Below are 23,073 nucleotides of genomic sequence, written 5' to 3'. Positions count from 1 at the left end.
TCGCTCATCGTCTGAAAGCCGATATATCGGACAGTTCGTCCGTTTTGGGACGAATCCATGAAATTACCGGGGGATAATTTGAATTTATGGCACGCTCATCCAGCAATTACGCTATATTTATTGCTCCCACATCCATATACCCAGCATTAGCATCTTACCGCTCTGATTTAACGATCCGTAATTCATCAAAGCGACTGCTGCATCTGAAAATGTTTTTCAAGAAAATCTAATTAACAAGTGTGTTTTTCATGCACCGACTCGTAAGAACTGACAACAGCATCCTTAGAACTCCGAAAGCATCTCACCCACTCAAAGAATAAGGTGGACGAAAAACCGGACCACGTGCACGGTGACGTGCCAGTTTTAGTTGAACGCCTGCGCCCGATCGCGAATCAACAAAAGTCGCCGTCATTCGCAACGAAAGAAGCGTCAGCGTTACGTCGTGGCGCCGCGTTCTCCTGCTACTGATCCAGTGGTGCGGTTTTGGACGCGCGACGCGCCGGGTGCTTTTGTTTCATTATTTTAATAAGCGGTTTTGGAATCCGAGCGACAATAATACGGGAGATGTAAGTTTTGCACGTTGTTTTGCTTTGAGGCTCGCACGATACGCTTTATTCGTTTTTCTCTTTTTTCACGGATTAAACGAAAACGGACACGTGTTGAAATGGTTTTATTACCATGTTGAAAGGGGGATGAAGTCAACAACTGGTACAGTAAATTAAATGTGAAAATTGCACTTGTATCCTGATGTCTCGTTAAAACTTTGTCGAAGTAAATATAATTATACGTACAAATTAAAAGAAACAAACGCTAAATAAAAATAGTTAATTTAAAAATAATTTTATTGACAACACAAATTGAAATGAAATAAAAAATGTTACGCTTATCATTTTTTATGTAGTTGTTATTGTTATATTCTGTTTCCACCACTTTTATTTTCTTGTATTTCATAACAATTTTAAAACAATAAACTATTTACACACAATAAATTTAAATAACCCAAAGAAATCCATATAAATGAAATGTCGAAAATAGAAATCACAAAAAATTTAAAACAGGATAGAAAGTAAGAAGTAAATGAACTGCAATTATTAATATTTTATGTTAATTTAATGTTTTTATTGAGATATTAAAATATCACTTGATTACTTGTATAAATGAATTTTATAACTAAAATTTTGTTTTGTGCACGTTTTCAAATTGATTTTCGCAAAATTTGCAAATATTAATATTATATATGAACAAATAAATTCGTGAAATACATAAAATTGTTGATAGGCGAATTAAATATATATTTTTTAATTGGGATATCCATATTCATTTATTTTTAATACTGAACTGTCATTTTATCATAAAGGTTTCAATATTAATAAAATATACACATAAATATAGAAATTTTATTTCTTAACCAATTAATTAAAAATATTTAATTAGATTCATTATACTTGTAATTATTGAAATATTGTAATGTCATGAATTTTATTAATTTTATATTACTACCAATAACGTCAATTATGGATACATTTTGTTCAAAAGTACATAATTTATAAAAGTCCATTTATTTATGTATTTTAATAAAGTAGCTAGAACAACTAATATCTAAACTTAACAAACAACAAAAACAAGACTCGAACAGCTTTTAACACACATTCATAAGAATAATACCCCAGTAAAATACATATTTAACATGCTCATGCGATGTCTGCATTTCCTTAGACGCTTTACGAACATACATATTACTTAAGGCAATCAACAAACATTGAAAAGTTATTATAATCCCTCAGTGCAAAATCCGACACGTTAAATTCAATGAAAATTTCCCCATTAACGTCCTAATGCACCCGAACTAGTTCTTCATCATGGCATAATTCAATAATTAGTCAGCCTTTAGTGCCTGAAATTAGCAATCCCTAAGCTAATGCTCCAATTATAACTGACTTTGTAGTCGGGACAATAAAAACACACACGTGACGTCCTACATTAAAATTTATGCACCGGTATCGCTTGTAGTTTGTTGAAAAACTACAATTGCTCAAGGCCGACACGAATTTTATTTTGATATGGGCTGTTAATAAGCGAATCGCCAACAAAATGGGAAACGTCCAAAAGTAATTCCAAGAATGATTAATAATATAGTTAATATTAAAATAAAATAAGTGTCAATTAGGTTGCCTATCGTCAGAGCTTGAAGGGGTCGCCATCTATTGCCCGAAACCGAAATGAAAGGATGTAAATCGTGCACGAAAATCCACAGTCCATCCTCAGATAAAGCCCTATAAATTCTCACGTCTCGACAATTAAATGCAAATCACGTCGTAATTTTAAACCGTGCCCAGAAAAAGCCTTGCGCTGATAACGGCGAAAATTTTTCAAAATGGCAGTCGCACTGGGAGTAAGCCGGTTTTTTTTAGAAAGGGGCGACAATTAGGGTGAGGCAAACAAGGTTAGACAAATTCGTTCCGTTCGCGCTCACATTTACTGTCCGGCCATTGTAATAAATCTGCATTTTGATATGATATGTACGCGTGTGACATTCTGGCTGATATTGTACAGGTCGTTTAATTGCTGTTTATATAAATCCAATTTTTGCGCTAGTTTAATCCTTGAGTCGAGTCCACTTTTACAGGAAACGGTAAATCAGAATTATAATACTGGCAAATTACCTATAAACTATAAATAGCTACGTTCACTATAAAATGATAAGCTTATTGTTAAATGTTTTATTTATAAAATCCGAAGAAAGCACAAAATTAGTAGGCCAAAAAGGAAATATATACGCATAATAACTATGCATTTAAAATTTTGAATGGAACACACGTAATCTAGGTTTTCTAATCCAGTTATACCTAAGTGTCGCCCCCTAGTGAACTCCAACAAAACAATTATGATATTTTCAGCTCTAATAACTGGACGTTTCTTAAAAATAAAATCGGTGAAGAGAAAGAAATAGATTAAAAAACTGGAAGACGTTCAAATATTTGGTGTGGTAATGGCGTTAAATTGTGCTAATTAAGTCCGACTTGGTCGTTAATTATGTTTTATTCTAATTGCCTGTTTGACTGGTTTCAGATAGAAAACTACCCAAATTAATTAGATGGAAATCTGAGGATTTTCGAGGTAATTTAATTGTATCACAATTTGAACACATGCATTTGATAGTTAGGTTTACAAAAAGTACAACTATTAATAAACATTATCATTTCAAGTGGCACTTAAGAATAATCTAATTTGGGATTTTAAAGTATTATATATATATATAAATTATAATATAATTTTATTTTATCTCGGTGTTTAAAATTTCACTACAAAGGGAATTATTGCTTTGTTTGCTTTGATTTGTTGTTTTTTTGCGTTAAGCTGTGATTTTCTTAATTATTTTGCATTCCGTGTTAATTAAACCTAAATTCCGGCTAATTTACAAGTTTTAATTGAGTAAATAAAAATATAACCGTATAATTTGGCTTCGTTTGTAAATTAATTGAAATGACGCATTTCGAAAGAATTATAGTATTAATTTAAAGGGTGGGAGATTTTAAGACAATTTAATTGTTTTTAGTTAATGAAAGTTCCCTGAAGCACCTGCAAAAAATACTGGAAGCGAACCTGTTTCCAACTTTCTCGATTAAGCTCCAGTTATCACGGAAAATTGCGAAATTGCTAGTTTAAACTTATTAATAACATAAGTTTTATTCGAAACTTTTAAGTTTTATTCGTCTCATTTGCTTTTGACACAAATTCGTTAAACATTTTTTTAAAATCTTTAATTATGTTTTTTTGTTTTATTTATACAAAATTATTAATAAGTTTAACCTTTATGTCCATTTTTTAAAAACGATTTCAAAATGTTGAAATTTTCAATATTAATATGTTTTTGTTGTTAAATTTGTTCTTCGTGTCTTAAATTGAACTAAGGTTATACGTAATAAATTTGCTGTAAAAAATAACGTTAAAAATAATTAAGTTTGCTATAAATCATGTTACGAGATAATTATAATTTATTCAGAAACTATAAATATTATTAACTAGATATTGAAATGTCAAACAATGTGTACATTGTACATTTTAAATACAAACTAAAAATGGAATTCTGAATTAAAAATAAACTTGTCTAAATTATATCAATCACAAATTATTACCTTTTGAAGTGTCAATTCTTATCATCCATCATTTAAGACGATAGATATAATTATTATTAAAATTTTTAACACCTGAGAGATAAACAGAATTTATCTCAATTAAAATGTCTCAACTTCCCAATAAAAAATTAATTGAAAAGGAGCGACATCCGCCACTGGGCAACCGAAAAAAATCTACATCTAGGTGCTACAATGTTCTAGTGACCCAAATTTCGCCGACAATTCTAGTTACCAAACTATGCAAAATAACTGTTATATAACAACCTTGTGCACCGGCCGAACATTTTTTCTCCCCCCGCCTAAATTATTGTTGATTGATACGTACAAGAACGACCCACTAATGATTTATTTTCCTTCGGATCTGATATTTACGAATTTTGCAACCGTGAATACATGAGAAGTGTAATTGCTTCGATTGCCACATGTTGAAATTGATTGGATTTGATCGGACACATTTTTTATTTCATATGTAAAATTGATTAAACAAAAGTGAAACCTTTCTTTTAATGTGAATATGCACAGTTTTTTACGTGCGAGCTTTGGGCTAACTGTAACCTTTTCGGTGTTATAACTTTCGCACAACGCTTAAAATATCAAAGATTGGGCAACGATATTTTATGACCGATTCGGGGTTCAAAACTTAATTATCCTGATCCACAAAAATCACTGAAACTAATTTATATTAACTTAAAACAATTTTATGTAATTCGTTATCGTTGCCGTTTTATTGTGTCCTCTCTTCTTTTTAACATATATTGTTCGGTTTTTTTTCTTAAAGCTCATCTTAACTTCTGCTTTTGTCTCTTTCATTTATTGTGCTTCCTTGAGATTTTGACCTTTGGGTTTTTTAATAAAGTAGTTTCTATATACATAATTGAACTTGTCTTGTTTAGTGTTTCCATTTATCTAAATTCATCCAAAAATTTATGATCATCCTTTAATCAACATTTCGCTAATTGAATCCACGTAGTTAAATCATTAAGCGTCACTTCGTCCACGATCAGCCCTTAATTATCTCATTCATCCTTTTGCGTTAGTGTCGCGGTAAAATAGGTGACGTCAATTGCGTAAATTGATTGATATTAAGCAAAATGTGACGCAACGGCTCGTGCAATTCGAAGAGAACAGACGATAAATGTATTTATAAAGGCGGGCATTGATAAAATATTATTTATGGATTTGCGTTTTTCTCTCATAAAATGGATTATCTTTTTTAATTTAAAACAACTAAAATATTGACTGACTGGTTGTATATGTTGGTGTTCGGAGCACATCCGGTCTCGAAAATGTTTCGAATTTCATTAATGACAAAATCAGGTCCATCAAGGTTAAATGTAAATTTATCTAATTCGACCATAACCTAATACAAAAAAAAAACTCGCTGCCGGTTTTATCGCTGGAGGCTTGTGCAAGTGAACCCGATCAGAAATTGAATAAATTAATGGAGTGGTTAATAAAAGTCAATTAGAAAGTAAATAGTGAGCGAAACAATTATACCTAACTGTCGTGTTATCTGGCATGAAGTTATTATTAACATACATTTCCATTTCTATTAGGATTTATCAGCAAATAAAATACTATCAATCTCCCAGGACATTTTTATGATGTTGACACAACTCTCGAGAACTCGAACAAAAATAAAAATATTATCAGGCACTTTAAAACGTTGTTGCGCTGCCGCATATATGCAACAAATTTCGACAACGCGACGTTAAAAAAAAACGATAATTGTGACAGTGTTTACAATTAATGACTTCGTACTTCAATGTTCCGGGGTTTTTAAAGTAATGCGGAAACGAATTTTGGCCAATTTCGACGATTCCATAAAACGGTGTGTCAATGCAGTTATTGCCGAGAAATTAATTTTTATTGTCCATAACCATAAACTTTTATTGCAGTATTAACACGTTCAACCATTTAATATACTTGTAATTGTCGCAGATAAATAAATATATCGGTTTGAAACGATTCGTGTTTCGAGAGAAAATTACCACAAATTTCGACTTGGAAGAGGCCATAAAGAACACAAGGTTTATTTCGTTATAATATAAAATGTTTTTGATACGCTCGTGTTTTCAATACGAACACCGTTGGTCAACGGGGGGAGCCTCGCGGATCTTCGTTTCATTAGAAATTCATTCAGCATGAAAATTTCATAAATTTTAAACAAATTAGAGAAAAAAAAAAGAATGCAACGTTTTCGGTGCAGTCTGCAATAGCGTTAGCAGCGATTTTATATCGACGCGACCTTTACATGAATTGAACTTGACATTTGATATTCGAGTTTGTGATTTAAATAAAATTCAATTATCAGCAAAACGATAAAGTTGTTGATTAAACGAAACGAACTTCATTGTACGTTCGGTTTTGTGAAGTTGTGCGTTCGGTTTGTTTTCGGTCTAATCGTTTTATCTTGTTTCGGTGCTAAAAGTTATGGACCTATCCTAATAACATTGTAACTGTAGCATTAACACAGGTAAAAGTTATGATTGTGTTTTATTGATTGGTTCCATCGGTGAAAAAAAAGTTTAATGAAAGGCGGCATTAAAAATTCATTCGGTTAATAACCGAAGTTGGTCAAGACGCGGAATTCAAGTGCGGGGGAAAAGTTTGATCATTTTTAAATTTTAAATTAAAATCTGATTTCGTTTTTGTTTTGCTCTGCTTATATTGCATTTTATATTTGCGAAGTTAATGAATTAATTAAAAATTTTGTTTTTAATCTCTCTCTCACTCACACACGTGTTTAATACTTGTCGAGTATGCATGAATTTTGTTGATAACATTTTAAATATAAATCATTAATCATTAGTAAATATTAAATGGCACTAATTTGGATTTAATTGTATAGCAGCAAATATTATACAATTATTATAGATTTGTTCATGATGTTTCAAGAAAAGAAAAATATTCTGTAAATTATTATATTTTTGATCGTTTAAAATTCGATGATTATATAAATCGATATAAATGATAAGCTTATTTATGAGTATATGAGGTAAAAAACCTTAAAAATATCAACACTAAACATATCTAAAAATAAACAATAGTGTGTGTTCCGATTTTTCGTAATAACAATAACTTATAATCACACTGACGCAATTGTTTTTGTAAATAATTCATAACTGAATTATAATAATAATTAACATGTTACTACAATAATTGTTAAACACAAACCACAACCATTAAAACCTGAAAATAATTAGTACTATTGACCAACATTGAATTTTAATGTATATTAAACATCCTAGGGGGCTAATATTAAGAGATGGAGTACGTCCCTGTAAATAGAGATGTAAAGTGACGCAACTCAATAAAATCTAGATTATCCGCATTTTATCCGCTCAAGAGAGTCGATTTTATTGTCCGATTCGATGCGAACCGTAATCAGATATCTGGGATTAAGAAAGTCGCTCGGATCGATTTCGATTTCCAATAGTGCATCGGTTTTGGTCGAGCTCAACTGCACAGAAACGAAAGTAAATTATTAAAACGATTCGTTCTTTTTGTGCAAGTTTATTAAAACTCCGCACGTAGAATTCCCGCAATTAGACATTGTAAATGCCGGTTGGGCATGTTTAATACCCGCAGGTTTTTCGTCGATCGCGAATCGAATCGAAAGGTGTAAACAGCAGACAAATAAATGATCGTAAACGAAACTATAAAAAGGAAAAAATGAATTGGGGCGTTTACTATTGGAAATTTCGACGTTAGAAAATTTTCTAAACATACACAGACTTGTTTGTTACAAACTACTAGAAATATATTTGGTCAAACGTAATAACTTAACTTTTGTACAAATATACTACTTAAGTTGTGTCAATATTATTATGTCTGATTTGTACTTCTAGTTTTACCTAAGATACAGTTAAATAAATAGAATTAATTAAATAAACAACTTTTTCAAAATTTTCTAATTGGGAATAATAAAACTTTTTAATTGCAAAATAATCAACTGTCATCATGTTAAACATGTTAAGTAATTATTGTAATTAATTGTGTACATAACTGTTTAATGGCATAATTTTATACAATAATACACATGTACATTATAAATAAAATTTTACTTATGTATTTAATTTAATCAACACTTCAATAATTTAAACATACAAAAGAATTTTGATATTTTAGCCAATTTAAATTTATTATTATTATTTACTGAATATTTAAAAACGAGGTTTATGTTTGATATCTATCTTTAAGTATTATAATAAATTTAGATAAAAGAGTAATCAAGTTTAAATTGGTTTTATCTTCTTTAATAAATTTTCCAATCATAGGTAATAATTTCTTAAAAAATTAAATTTTTTAAATAATTTTAAAATCTAACAGTTCAAGGTTTAAAATTAATCTCTATTCATTTCTATACAAAGAAAGTTAATCACAATATCAAGTTTATTGTGAAAAAATAACGGTCGATTATTGCTTTATTGGGTAAGATTATATTTATTTACCAATTAAAAAAATACTTTGATATGCGTTTGTTTTTTTTTTAGTTAACAATATTCGATAAAAATTGCGTTATACTAATTAACCCTAATCAATAACATTCGGATTAGCCATCGTATATGACCTAGACATTAAACTTGATTTCATAATTAATGCATTTCAATAAAACTCTACATATATTCACTATTTAATTTTAATATTTCATTTTTTTTTTATTTTAATCATTTATTTTCTGTTTATACGAATGCGGGACTGTTAAAATCAGCGGTGAAACATACCCCAATTAAAATGGATCTTCATTTCTTCGAGGGCTTGGAAAACAATTACCTCCAGCATTTTCTGTTATTCCTGTAACTTAACGCGGGACAAAAAAACAGATTTAAGAAATCCAGAGCTTTAATTACACGCGAACCCAATTAAAGAATCGGGACGCCGACTCGCATTTGGCTAAGAGATTTCACGCGTTTCCTCTCTCGCCCATTATTATTTTATTCAAACCGGATCGAATAATCCGCGTCCGCCTCCACTTCCGAACGAACGTCTTCGTGTTTGTTTTTAAACAAAAATCGTCGGAGTTTCCATAAATCCCCCCAACCCCATTGGAAACATTGGATTTGTGGTGTGCGATAATTGAAATGTTCGAAGGCCAATTAAATGGCCACATATCGAAAACAACTCGTCAACTTTATATTGCTGATAAGGCGAAAAAATTAAAAGGGGAATACTTGTATCTAATCGCGGTTTAATATTTGCTTCGTTTTAGTCCCGTTCTGGTTTCGAGTGTGGATTGTTTGTGCTTACGAAGTTTTGCTGTGTGATTTTGCGGTGTTTGTTTTGTGTTTTTCTTCATTAGTTTCTGTTAAATTGTAATTTGTATCTAAATTATTCTTGGTGAGTTCAAAAATATTCTCTTGGAATGTATAGCTTAAAAATGTGTGATTAAATTAAAAAAAAAAAAATTAAAATAATATAATGTTTACGAATATTCCAAAACTAATCAAAATAAGATGAAATTTTTTATTAGAGATTAAATTAAGAATATTTTTTAAGTCTTAAAAAAACTAAAAATAAAAAGTATACATAATTGACCAATTTATCAAAAAAATAAATAAATAAAATTATTTGTTTTTTCAAAATTAAAAAAAAAAAATATATACAATTTTATAAAACTTTCATTTTATAATTCTAAAGATGAAAAAAATTGGTAATTATGAAAGCTTTTACGGATTATATTATTATCAATAATATATTATATATATATATATATATATATATATATATATATATATATATATATATATAATATAAATAAGGTACCAAAAGTTAAAATTCTATTAAATGCAGATAACTAATAAAAATGTTAATCAATCTGTTAATGTTTTTCTCATTTTACAATAAAATTTAACGATAAAATGTAAAAAAACAAATAGCTGTAATTTATTTGTCCACGATAAACACTCATTTCATGTTCCGTAATTAACATTATAAACAATCTCGACTCGTGTTTCACCATAACAATTTGTAAAATACAAAGTACCAGTAACCGATGTATTTCCCATGCAAAAATTGTTACGCTTTCTTCAAACCGATTTCGATACAAATCACGGGAATTCCAGCAAACCAAAACAACGCCGTGAATTACCAGATAAGCTGGTAATTTTCGTCGGCCAATAATTGAAGATGTAAACAACAGTGAAATTAATCACGGCTAAATATTGACATTAAGCGAACGTGTGAAACAGGCCCAATTAGTCCCATTATACATTTACGTGTATTGTCTTGTGTATGAATAAGAAACCGAGCTGTTTTCAAAGTAAAATTGCTAATGAAAGATAATGTTACGTGTGTTGGCGAATAACCATGGTGAGATTGATTGGACTTTCTATCTTCTTTGTCTTGTGCATATATGTAGTTGTTAAGTAATTTTATAATTAGTCACGAATCCCATCATTGATTTTAATCAACAGTCCCACCCCTGTGACTAAAACAAACTTCAACCACCGAAACCACCGACGTTCCCAACGTGTTGGACTGGTAATTTTCATTGAAATAATAGATAAGAGAACTTGTGGTTGGACAATGGTCGCAATTTACCAGATAACTTTCTACTTGGTCGAAATTTTAGAATTACACGGCGCGTAAACCCGTAAAACGTAACAGGAAACCGTCGTGTCTTTCGCCTTTTACATCCCATTTTTGCACTTGAAATTTAATCAAGCACAACCAATTCCTGCGTTTATGCAACGGCAAGCGACAATTTTATGAAACAACATTTATAATTCGTAGAATTTTGCAAGCTTTCACTGAACAACAAAAGCACAAATCTAAAATTTCACACCTCCAAATAAAGCTCAATCAGACCCGAAGTGAAACCTCGGATATTTTCATTATAATCATTTTTGTATAATCCATACAAAAACCGTCTAACGTGCAATTTGTGGGTAATTGCATCGCGACATAATGGCCGATTTAATTAGTTTCGCATCTCGTACTGTGTCCGGTTTATTAAATCGTCCTCGGATTGCGCGGCACCGAAATTCCTTTCACTTCAATATCTTTTACTTATTTTTTTTTCTAAAATAAAAACGTTTTGATGCTATTTACCTTTCACTTTTTACTTTCTTTCAAGAAGTACTGTGGTTTGATTGAGAAGTACTCAAAGTGGGCCAATTATTATGTATCTTCATTGTACGTAACTGTTAAACTAAAAAATAATCAATTACTGGAAGCAGTAAATAATTTGTTATTCAAATTTTGTTGAGGCCGTATTAAATAATTATATAAAACTAATGGCTGAACACAGATATACTAATAAATATTTATATTTATTACATATTTAATTGTATGTTTTATCATAAAACTTTTATGTAAATGGAAGCAAGTTTTAAAAAATTATATTCATATTTGTATTAACCATAACCAAGTTTTAGTGTTAATACATAATTTATTTTCCAAATATACTAATCATACATTTTAACACTTTTGAACTGAATTTTGGTACAGATAATTTTGAAATTTTGGTGTTGTATTTTTAATTTTGTGATTGGTATCTTTGTTTGTGTATGTATATGTGTATGTTATTTTTTTACCATATTTTGCTAATATTTTTTTGTTTGTTTAAGTTTAATCAATATCTGAAATATTTATCCTTTTATTTTGAATTTTATCAGTATTTTATTTAAAAATATATTTTTTTTATTAATTTATTATTATTATATTTCTTATTAGAATATTTCAAATAATAAAATAATCTTGTATAATCAACAAACTTACAACAAATAATAATAATAATTAATTTATTTAAAAATTTTATAAATTTTATATTTTTTAAAAGTATTTAGATTTTAAAGTAAGTGCATTCAGTAAATAGTTATTTAAATATGTTTCTTTTTTTTTTCATGTGCTTCGTAAAATAATATTTTATTATTTGATTTTTAAATTGATTTGTATTTTTTCACTTCAATAAGTGTGTTCATTTTTAAATTGTTTATACTCCAAAATAAATTTACACAAAATTACTACATTGATATTTTTTTTTAAATTTATTTTATGTAATTGAAACTCTATACATATTTAAAAAGAGATAAATTAAGTTGAGTAATGGCAATTTTTTTGTTGCTGAACAAAGAATTTGCTAGGTATATTTTATTTCGACTTGTTTAATTTAATTTATTCTATTAATATAGTATTCTATTAGAATTTTTGTAGTATATTTTATTAATACTTTAAACGAAAATAATTTTTCTCATATTTTTATTTTATATTTATATAACTATTGTTAACATAAATTGTAAAAATCAAAAATACCATAAATATTTTGATATTCTTTATCATTTCAAGTTTTCATGGTTATTTAAATTTTTTTTTATTTTTACTTTTCTTTACTCTTTTACCATTTTTGTGCATTACATTGATATTTTGACATTTAATTTTTAATCTAATATTTTTTTTATTTTTTTAATTCAATAAACATGTTAATTTCTTAATTATTCTTAAAAATTTTCACACATACATACATTTATTCATTAATTATAAATTGTTATATTGTTTTCAAACCTATTTCATTAATTTTTAATTTATTCAAAAAATTTTATAGATTTGAAATTAATTATTTAGATTCTAAATATTTATATTTTTATTTTTTATGTTAATTAACGTTTTAGACATTTTAAATAAAGTAAAAAATAACTGTTGGATGTGTTTAAATAAATGAAATTCTAATAACAAATTAGTTATAAAAATAAAATACTGTCCATTAGTTATTATTGCTATTTTTTGTCTATCAAAAATTAATTTTTTGATATTTCGGTTTTAAAGTGATATTTTCTGAAATTTGTATTTTTTCAGTTCAGTAAACGTATTTATTTCTAATTTATTTTTATTAAAAATTTTTACGTTCGAGTTTTTTCATTTCAATAAATATGTTAATCTTTTCTGAGTTTTTACACCTAAATAAACGTATCCATTAATCTTGTTTAATTGTTACATTAATTTCAAACTTTTTTATTTATTTCTAAATTAATGTTATGTAACAGAAACTTTGCGTTAAATTAAAAAGTGTTAAAATAGGTAGGGTAAAATAAATTAATATAATTTTTCTGTGTAAATATTTAATTAAAACATTCCTTTATATATTATTTAGACAGCATAAATAATGATAGACATTAACTAAGACCATTGTGATAAAATTGAATAAAAAATTACTAATAATAAAACTACTAATTTACAAAACTATTGTTTGAAATCGAAACTAAAACATGTTATAGAGCCGAGTAAAAGTTGAAGGTCGTCATCACATTAATATCCCATATCTGGATATTTTTAACCTTTTGTGTCGAATTAATTTTAATACTCGTATTTCGCCGACGAGTATATGATGTGATTCTGTCGTACATAATTAATTGATAAACTTTAACGAAACATTTTGACGCGATAAATCACTGACCACCGTCATTGTAGACACACGCATAAATTAATCAAATTATGCAAAATCGGATGGTTATGGAAACAATTTCATTTTCTAATCCCATTTCGTTCCGATCGATTTTTCATTGATGCTGCCCCCCGTTTTAATGACCTCCCGAGTTAATTGAACCGGATCAGTTATTATTGGATGCATGCAGTATGCCAAAAAAATTTTTTTGCGTTGTCCTGATCCTTATCGAACTCCCTAGCGCAATATTCCGGCATTAAAACGCTGAAATCGGGCCAGAACATGCATGAAGGATCTCGACGTTGACATTTTGCCGTTCGTGATCCTTAAACGGAACATTGTGTGCAAATATTGGACAGTAATTTGTCAACATTCACAACGTCTATTCTGGCCTGGGGAATGATTAAACTGCGCCGATCCGAAGTATTCGGACCAAGGTTGTGTGTGTGTGTGTGCATTGAAATGACGGCGAGAAAAAAACTAAATAGATCCGGTGACATTTGTTGCTCGCGAACGATTTCACTTTCTTTTGATCCGAGACGCGGAGAGAGAAATTCCTTTGCCAACAACAACAATGACCAGAGCAGATTTTGCAAGGGAAATAAAATCGATAGCGTCTTTGGCAATAATTATTACGACATTTGTCACATTCCTGCATTCCGTCCAAAATAAAGAAAAATCCCAGGAAAATGTATAAAAATAAAAGCGAAGTCGGTTCGTATGGCGCAAATATTAGAACACCGTAATCCGTCATTTTTTTCCGGTAGGTGTTTCCCCGGAATGTCGCACGCTACTGCTCCCTAATTCGCTGTTCCTTCCTTGACGTGATTCTTATTCGCTCAAAGGAAACATACTGGGATAATCTCTGGGGGACACGCTTCATCTTATGCCCGAAACACAACCAAATTATACCGAATCAAATAATCGAAACGTTGGGCAGTTTCGTGATTTTTCGTGGCACGTGCGAGTATTTTTCTAGGTGGGTCTCGTTAATGGAGCGCGGGAACGACCTGGATAACACCCGAGCACAAATTAATCACCGCGTTAAACCTTAAATCTTTTGAGTTTTCGGCGTCAATTTCTAATTGCCTGACGTGCATATTTAAAATAAATTCGTCCATAGGTGAAACCGGTGCGAGGACCCGTTACATTAGAACGTCTCAAGTTCGGTATGGTGGTCAGGAAACGGAGCCACCGAAAACCTGATTCGAGCTTTCACAACGATCCGAACGTTTGACGGAATCGCAAGATGCAAGCCCGTCCTGAAAAAAAAAAAAAATGTGAATTTGTAAGACCGGTAGCGAAGATGCGGATTTTAGAAAGTCTCCGGACACAATGCACAATCGATAGATCAACGTATTGAAATGATTTTCGTAGTTGCGAAACCAGTTCGCGTTTAATTGATAGTTCGGGCAGTGCTGCAACGGTTTTATCTTTGGCTGTATCGGTGTTTATCTATTAATCAATAATATTGCTATGCATTGGATAATTATAATTATTATTGGAATTACTTCGAGTATTTAAATTTCAATCTACTTCTTTGTTCTCACTTATTTTATGTAGCCACACATAAAGTAAAAGTCATAATATTATAATGTTGTAATAATAGTGTGACGCAATATTGATCGTTTAGTTTTTTTTTTAATTTACATTCTTTCCTTTGCGGAAAATTCATATTGTTTAGTACATTTATAAATATATTAACGTGCATTCTAAAATTTTAAGAAATATTAATTACATTATTATTTCACATAATTATTTCACATTTATTAATTCAATTTTTTGATTTTTAAATTTTTTAAATTTTCCTATTTTATTTTAAAAATAATTTTTTCACTTTCGGATTTTTATTTATTTAATTTATATTAAAATCTTACCGTACTGTAATAATTTTTTCGTTAGATTCTAGATTTTTTAAATATTTTATTTATGTTTAAAATAAAAAGTATATATTTAAATTTTATTAAATTATTTAACATTTATTTTTAATTTAAAAAATAAATGTTAAATAATAATTTTTAATAAAATTTATTAATCATTACCAAAATATTAACTAGTTAATTAATTATACATAATTATATATTTTGCTAGAATTATTAGAAATCAAATATCTATTGTTCTAAACTTTCCTTTAGAACCTAATTTTCTAAATTTTTTCATTTTGTATATACATATATTTTAAATATATTTAAATATTTAATATTATTAAAGTTAATTTTGGATTCTTATAAATATTAAAAATTTTAGTTAAATTAAATTAAAATAATAAGTAATTTTTTATGGATTCATTAGGCATATATATTTTAACACTTTCCAAAAAGCTTTTTATTTTGATTTAATTAAATTGTTTATGATTTATTAAAATATTAGTTTTATTTAATTAAAATAAATAAAATTTAATAATTTCTATTACAGTTACAAAAAAGTACGTAATAAATCAATAATTGCAATTATTATTGGAAATTGCTTATTAAGTAAGCCAGTCAATCGACACATTGAATAAGATCGACTTTAATTGGGTTTTATTTTAGAGCAAACCACTCAATTACTTGTTTCGCAGTTGACACCAAATTATATTATGAGATTGCTTTTATTGCGACAGTATCGATCTCGTCTACGACTCTAAATACAATACCCAACGTCTTTTTCTTCAACATACAATCGCTCTATTCAATTATTTGTTCTTAATTTAAATGCACACAATTCAAACGATTTTTTTGATAAAAAAAATATTCGAAATAAATTACTATTTTAGCTGTGAGAAACATCCACATTGGTTACAGTTGCTTGGAATAATGTAAGCCATATATATTCCGTAGGAAAATATTTCAAGGAAGACTGTGAAACATGCACGTTCTTAGCATCAGCCTTTTAGAAAGATTGTCCCTTTTTGATGTGGAGAATGCAATTTCTAACCGGTCCAATATGGGATATAATTTTAAAACATGCCCCTCGAAAATATTTCAAAGCCCTGAAAAATCTTCAAGGATATTTTTTTTAAAAAACGCATAAATAAGAGCAACATCAATTGTTTATTTATTTATTTCACGACACTAAAAGTAAAGTAGTGTTGGCACGCCAATGAAACGAGGTCGGGCATGTATATTCCGTGAGGATAATCTAAGGATATGTGTGGGTATCTCCTGAAAGCATGTCCTTTTAGATTTAACATCACAAAGGTATGGGGTGGGGGGACGATGGGCGGTTGCGGTCTCCCTGTCCGCCACGATATTTTATTTCAGCGTGCCGCCCGCGAATTTCCATATTTCAGCCGCGATAATTTTGTTTATGCCGACGCCCACACGCGCGATTTTCCGACGTGACGCCAATCCGTCGAGATGGATAGAATCAGACGTTTTCTCTCACCGTTTGTTTGCTTTTTTTTTTTTTGTTATGAAATACAAGAAGGGACACTTTGTGGATCAGAAATGCGTATATTTTTATTTATCTGGAATAAATTTTTAGAATCTACAACAATCTTAAAAATCTTTTCTTATTTTTTATTTTTTCAATAATTCTTTATAAGTCTTTATGATATAATATATGGTTTATCCCATAACTAATGGTTAAATTCAATTTATTTTGATTTTATTAAAAACTTTCGATTTAGACCAATATTTTTGAACAAAAATCTTTGAAATGGATTTTTAGACTTTAGATTATATATTTTGATCATGTTTTTGTTGTATATATTAAAGGGGACAGTAAAACTTTCTTTCTTTTTAGTAAATCTGCAGGTTTGTTCAATTTTTTTAGAGAAAGAAAAGTACTCCTCATAATTATTTCTCTGCAAATTCTAGCAATATATCCAGTTATTCTAACAATAATCTTGTTAGACAACTATTAATATTATTATTTATTTTCAAATATCTCAAAAACTAAGAAGAATATTGGTGATGGTGAAATAATTTTTTCTTACACTAAAATAATTGACAAACTCTATCAACAATTAAAAAATACATATTTAATTTACAAAAATTAAATGATTAAAATTTAGTTTTTTAAGTTTGAAAACGATTGACTTAAATACAAGGATAAAATAAAAAATAAATTTAACCACTTTTATATCTAAATAACTGATAATAATTAATTGTGGAATTAAACAAATTAGACCAAACGCAATTTATTTTACAAAAAAGATAAATTATTTCCACATAAACGAATATTATACCATTTTTTTTTTTTAATATCGAGTAACTGCTTCCTATTATAGCTTGTAATCTACGTAGCATACTTGGCATACTTCATATCAGGTTATAAAAATGATTTTAATATGGAGTATCCCCATAATTCTGGAAGTTTTCTTAACTCTCTGGCAAATGAACACGGGGCTAGTGAGCAATTAATGATCCTCCAAGCATATCCCAGGCAAGTTGCGAGTAATTCAGATCAGGCAACAAGGCTGGTAAGGGTAGACGCTCAATTTAGTCATTTTCTATGTGGTTGAGGACAACCCTTGCTCTGTGCGGTCTAACGTTGTCGTCAAAAACTTGAAAATTTAGTTCCAAATTCTATCGACAATGCTCAACAATGTTATCAATAATATCTGTTGTATAAATTTTACCGGTCATGTTACGTAGATGTAGAAAGAACTCTTTGACTTGGAGGTCTCCAGACTCGTACTGACCTTCTATCACTAACTACTTCAAATTTGCTTTCTTCTGTAAACATCACAGTTTTCCACTTTTCATGCCACAATTCTCTAAGCTAATCTGGCAGCACGATGGACATGCTGTTGGGGTGATCGCCTTATGGATCTAATGCAACGGAGTCTAGCATAATTTAACCGATTTAAAATTGTCCTTGGGTTTATATGACGTACAGTATACAAAATCAGCAGATGCTCCTCTGATTAAAAATCCGCCTTCTCGGTCAGATGTAACTCTTAGTCGACCTTCTCTAGGCCGATCTCGTACATGTCCAGTCTCCAGAAACCGTTGATAGAGTCTGCACACCAGGGATTGTTCAACGTTAAATGCTTGAACTTGTCTTGAGCCAGCCTGAAACGTTCCTAAAGCACGATATCGGTCAGCTTCTGATAAATGACGTCTATGCATGGTTTTAAGAAAAGACAGTAAAAATTGGTTAATAATTTTTAAAAATCAAACTGAATATTTAAATATCAACTGGAATACATGATACGTTTTTCGAACTTGTTTTTTGTTCTAACGTTTTATTGTTTTCATTTTTACGTTCTTATTCATAAATAATCAACATACACAGGGCGTATACAAATGTACGATTATATTTATATTTTGGTCGAAATATGTTAATATGCTTAACTTTTTTCGATCAGTTTATGTATGTATATATTATTGTACCATGACTCATTATTTATAGTTCATCCTTTTTATGTTTTTAATGTTAATCTTAAAATCATTTTGCACAGGTTTAAAATAACTTTTATATTTTTTAGATATTTGTGATATTTAATTTTTTAGTTATATTTTTGTCCTTTATAATTTTAAAACTCGTTAAAGGATCAGAACGTATATTTTTATTAGTCTTATATTAACTCCAATAATTTCATGTGATTTTAGTTTTCTGTACTTCATAACTGTTTTATTGTTGCAGAAACAGATAAAACTTGTATAGAAGAGGAGGCTTATAAGGAACGAGGTGTGCAACACCTCAACAGTTTTATTAAGGTAATAAAAACGCCACATTTTTCTTGAAAATTTGATAATAAAATCCATTTTCATACATGTAAAGATCTACTCATAAAATATTCTTGTAATAAAGAAATTAAGTTCTGCCGTAAGAATTTTTATTTACTTTTTATATTTTCATAATTAAAGTAAATTCCACATAATTTACTTAAAACATTTTCTTGTAATAAAGAAATTAAATTGGCTTTTGCATGTGCGCATTTAAAGTGAAAATCGTCGGAATTTACGTACCGAAACGCACCTCCGTATTTTAATAATTAATAACTAACGTAATGAACAGGCTTAATTTCGCCTTCATTACGGAATAGTTTTTTGCATAATTCGTTTTCTCGTTTCCTCCACGATTCGCGTACTGAATCGGAACAAAAATGCACTAAATACCTGAAACACTCAAGAAATAATGTTAAAATATGAAGAAAAAAATAATAGCGCACTGAACAATTCTGATAATTTAGAAAGTAAACGGTAGTGAAATATGAAACGTAATTAAAACCGTTTTTATTTTTTTGTTATAAGGGAGAGAGAATTTCATAGTTTTTTGCGAACGTAATGCCTTTGTTGAATTCGTAAATGCGAGGAGGACGTTTCTGTTTCCCTTTGGATCTGAATAAATTTTGCATTTGCATAGTAATGTCTCGGGTATGGAAATTCCACTAAATGGAACATTATTACTGCTGACATAATATCGTGTTCACACAATTTGAACCTTTCACTGCCAGCCAAACATATTCAATTCCATCTGGTTTACAAGATGGTACAATTTTTTTATCCGATATCAAAGTTTGGTGTTAAGAATTGCTTTTAGACAATCTTCAAAGTTGTTTTACTTAAAATTTCTCGAGAATTTCTTTATAAGTAAAATCAATTAAAATTTTATAGTGGTTTAATTTTCATGAATAAACAGTCTCTTAAGTTTTGCTACCTTTAGAGGGTAAAATATTGAGCTTTTTATTATAATGGAATTATTACACCCTATGTGAAAAATATACATATTCTATTTTTTACATTATTAATTAATTAGAACTATGAATTCACATTTTAACCATCTTATAAATGTATTTTAATTTTATATATATTATTATTTTTAAAATATAGAAGAAATAAAGATTTTTTAGTTTTCATATTGTTATCTATTATTATTTTTAATCGTATTTTTGTGTTTAATTTTAATTCGCATTGAAGATTTTAATAAGAAAAATGAAAATTCTTAAATGCAAAAAGTAAGAAATAGTTTTTCAATAATTATAATAAATATTTTAATTACATAAATTTATGATTAAAATATTGAAAAATATCTATATATTTTTCAAAATTTAATAATGATTACAAAAATAGTTATAAAATCTGTTTTTCGAATTTATTGACTTTACGTTTTAAAAGTTTTTATTTTGTTTTTTATTCAAATTATTAACTCTGAATTGAAATATTTAAAAATATAATTTACCATAAGTTTTATTTTTTAATTTGAATTAAAAAGTCAATTAAATTATTTGAAATAATAAAATTTGTTGTAAAATGTGTCTTCCTTAATTTTTAATTATGGGTTTTCATTATTATTATTGGTGATTGATCTTGACAAGATCTGTAAGTGTATATTTATTTAAATTATTAATTTGCTTTTATTCATATTTGATTTGATTTGATAATTTTAATAAGTAAAATAAAAAATCTTAAATTAATTTTCTAGAAATTAATATTTTTATTATATAAATTTATTACATAAAATTGAATAATTTTTTCTAATAAAATTTATTATTTTATTCACCATTTTTGGCAACTTAAAATGAATTAAAAAATCAATTATTATGATACATTATAAAATATAAAATGTATTCTTAAATAAATATTATTATGTCTTGCTTAATTTTTTATATAAACTCATTTTTAAATCCTGACACAGCCCGAAAGAATTTTTTTTATTTAAATTACTAATTCATTCCGAATTATTAATTTTAAAATAAAAAATTGTAATTCTTTTTTAATTGCAAAATTGATGAATTATAATTCTTACTTCATAATCTGTTCTCTTTTGTCATTCGTACACTTATCTCTATCAATATCTAACATAAATAATTTATATTTAATATACGAAAACGATCAGCATAAATTGTTACAAGGTGACGTTCCCTTTAATATATGAAAGTTAAAAAAACCATCTTACTAAATTTTTTATTTCCTTCTCGTTACAATTACTGAAGAATTATTGTATAAAAAATAATATAATAATAATATAAAATTCATTGAGTAACTAAAATCATCATGTGAACAGTAAAATATTTTTTTTTCACACATGACATAACTGATTTAGATCTAAATAACGCAAAAAATATAGCCTAAAGCTCCAATCGAGGTTGAAATATGCAAAGTATTTAGCAATCCATTAACTAAAACACACAGTCCAGATTTTTTTGGACGGATCAACAGTGTGTAAATACATGGTCGATAATGATTAATTGCTTAACTTCAGTCAACGACCGAGAAGTTGTGGGTAAAGAAAAAATAATAATGGGCCTAAAAACCGTTGTGTCAACGTTCGATGAAAACACAAAAAATGAAAATCAACTACGAATCAGATTTTATTATTTTTTTTAAATTCGATTATATAATACAAAAGTGTATTTTGCTAAAATCCAATCAGAAACAAAAGAGTTTTATGAAGTTGAAAGCGCTTTTGTTTAAAGCTCAAGAATGTTGCGTGAATATAAGTTTATAAATCAATTAAGAATACAACGCCCTGCAAAAATGTTTCCTTGAAACAAGCTCCTTGACCTTCATCTGAAAATTTTTCAACTAATAAATGCATTGCGGGTTTCGCAATGCAACAGATACGACTGTTGCAACATTTGCCGTACCGTAATTAAGTCCGGACCGCAATTGTGCAAGTGAAAGTAAACCCAGTCATAAGCTTTCAAATATTATCGTCGCGGATTCAAATGCCTAATAAAATAATAAACAATGGCTAAAAAAATTGGCCAATTTCACTTTTGTGACACAAACAAAAATAGACTGATGCTTGGAAAATGTCAATACAAAACCTTATATCGTATTTGTCATCAGTGTTTACAGTGAATCCGGCAAAATACGTTCGATTGTGCTCGTATGTCAACAATAAACGCGCACCCCCGTTTCGAGGGGGCGGTTTTTCGCGCAGCGGGCATTGTCTAAATTAACGAACGTTTTATTACGTAGTTATGTTTGAAAATAGGGGCCGTTTTATTTGTTTGCCCCCGTCTGATCAAATTCGAAACGTTATGAACGTCTTATCGTCACCTTCCTTCCGCTTATTTTTATCAATTTAACCGTGGACAAACTGTGTTGCTGCCATTCGAATTGCCGTCTGCGGTCTTAAATGCACATTTACGTTGATAAAACCCTCACAATATTTCGAACGCCAGTCCATGCCTCGAATATTTAATTAGACGTAATTACACGTATCTTTTTTTAAAAAACACGGACTGCGGGTCGATGACTCGCAAACGTGGACGGCATTACTGGATGTGCGTTGGACACGTGGAAATTTATCGGGATTGTTCAAATTTTATGAGGAGGTGTGTAGGAAATTCGATTCTAGTTGTTGTTAGTTGTTTGATATAAATATTCAGAGAAATATCTTATTAGAATCGTTGGTTCTTCTGGGGTGACTTCATCCAGTCGATAAGTTTCATAATTTTCAGTTAGAATCTTCTGGGACTTCAAATTAAACATACATTCCTCTGCAGTTAACCAATATAAGGATTGCACTTAGAGTTTGCAAACGCCAACCAAAATTTTTATTTCCGGGATTCCGAAATTAAATTTCAAAATCTCAAAAATGAGCATTAACATTAAAGCGTTTAAAAAGATATTTCACCGTGATATCAATTGATGTCGTATGAGAATTCTTCGT

The 23,073-nt window shown here is 28.8% G+C and overlaps 1 protein-coding gene across 4 annotated transcripts in view; it reads left to right on the top strand.

The window, feature by feature from the left end:
• Window positions 1–410: 410 nt before the first annotated feature.
• Window positions 411–23,073, top strand: part of LOC109600354 (class A basic helix-loop-helix protein 15) — a 33,510-nt gene continuing 10,847 nt past the window's right edge. The window contains exons 1-2 of one of the 4 annotated variants that reach the window (XM_020016498.2): window positions 411–566; window positions 19,093–19,166. The gene's annotated coding sequence lies outside the window, so the exon portion shown is untranslated. Of the gene's footprint in view, window positions 567–6,491; window positions 6,613–9,329; window positions 9,477–19,092; window positions 19,167–23,073 lie in introns of those variants that run through there. The other 3 variants (XM_049962344.1, XM_049962342.1, XM_049962345.1) reach the window with 3 other exon arrangements.

This window comes from Aethina tumida, chromosome 1 (genome assembly GCF_024364675.1).
Source record: "Aethina tumida isolate Nest 87 chromosome 1, icAetTumi1.1, whole genome shotgun sequence".
In the NCBI taxonomy this organism is placed as follows: Eukaryota; Metazoa; Arthropoda; class Insecta; order Coleoptera; family Nitidulidae; genus Aethina; species Aethina tumida.
The sequence above is the reverse complement of the archived record's forward strand: the minus strand, read 5'-3'. Positions and strand labels throughout refer to the sequence as shown.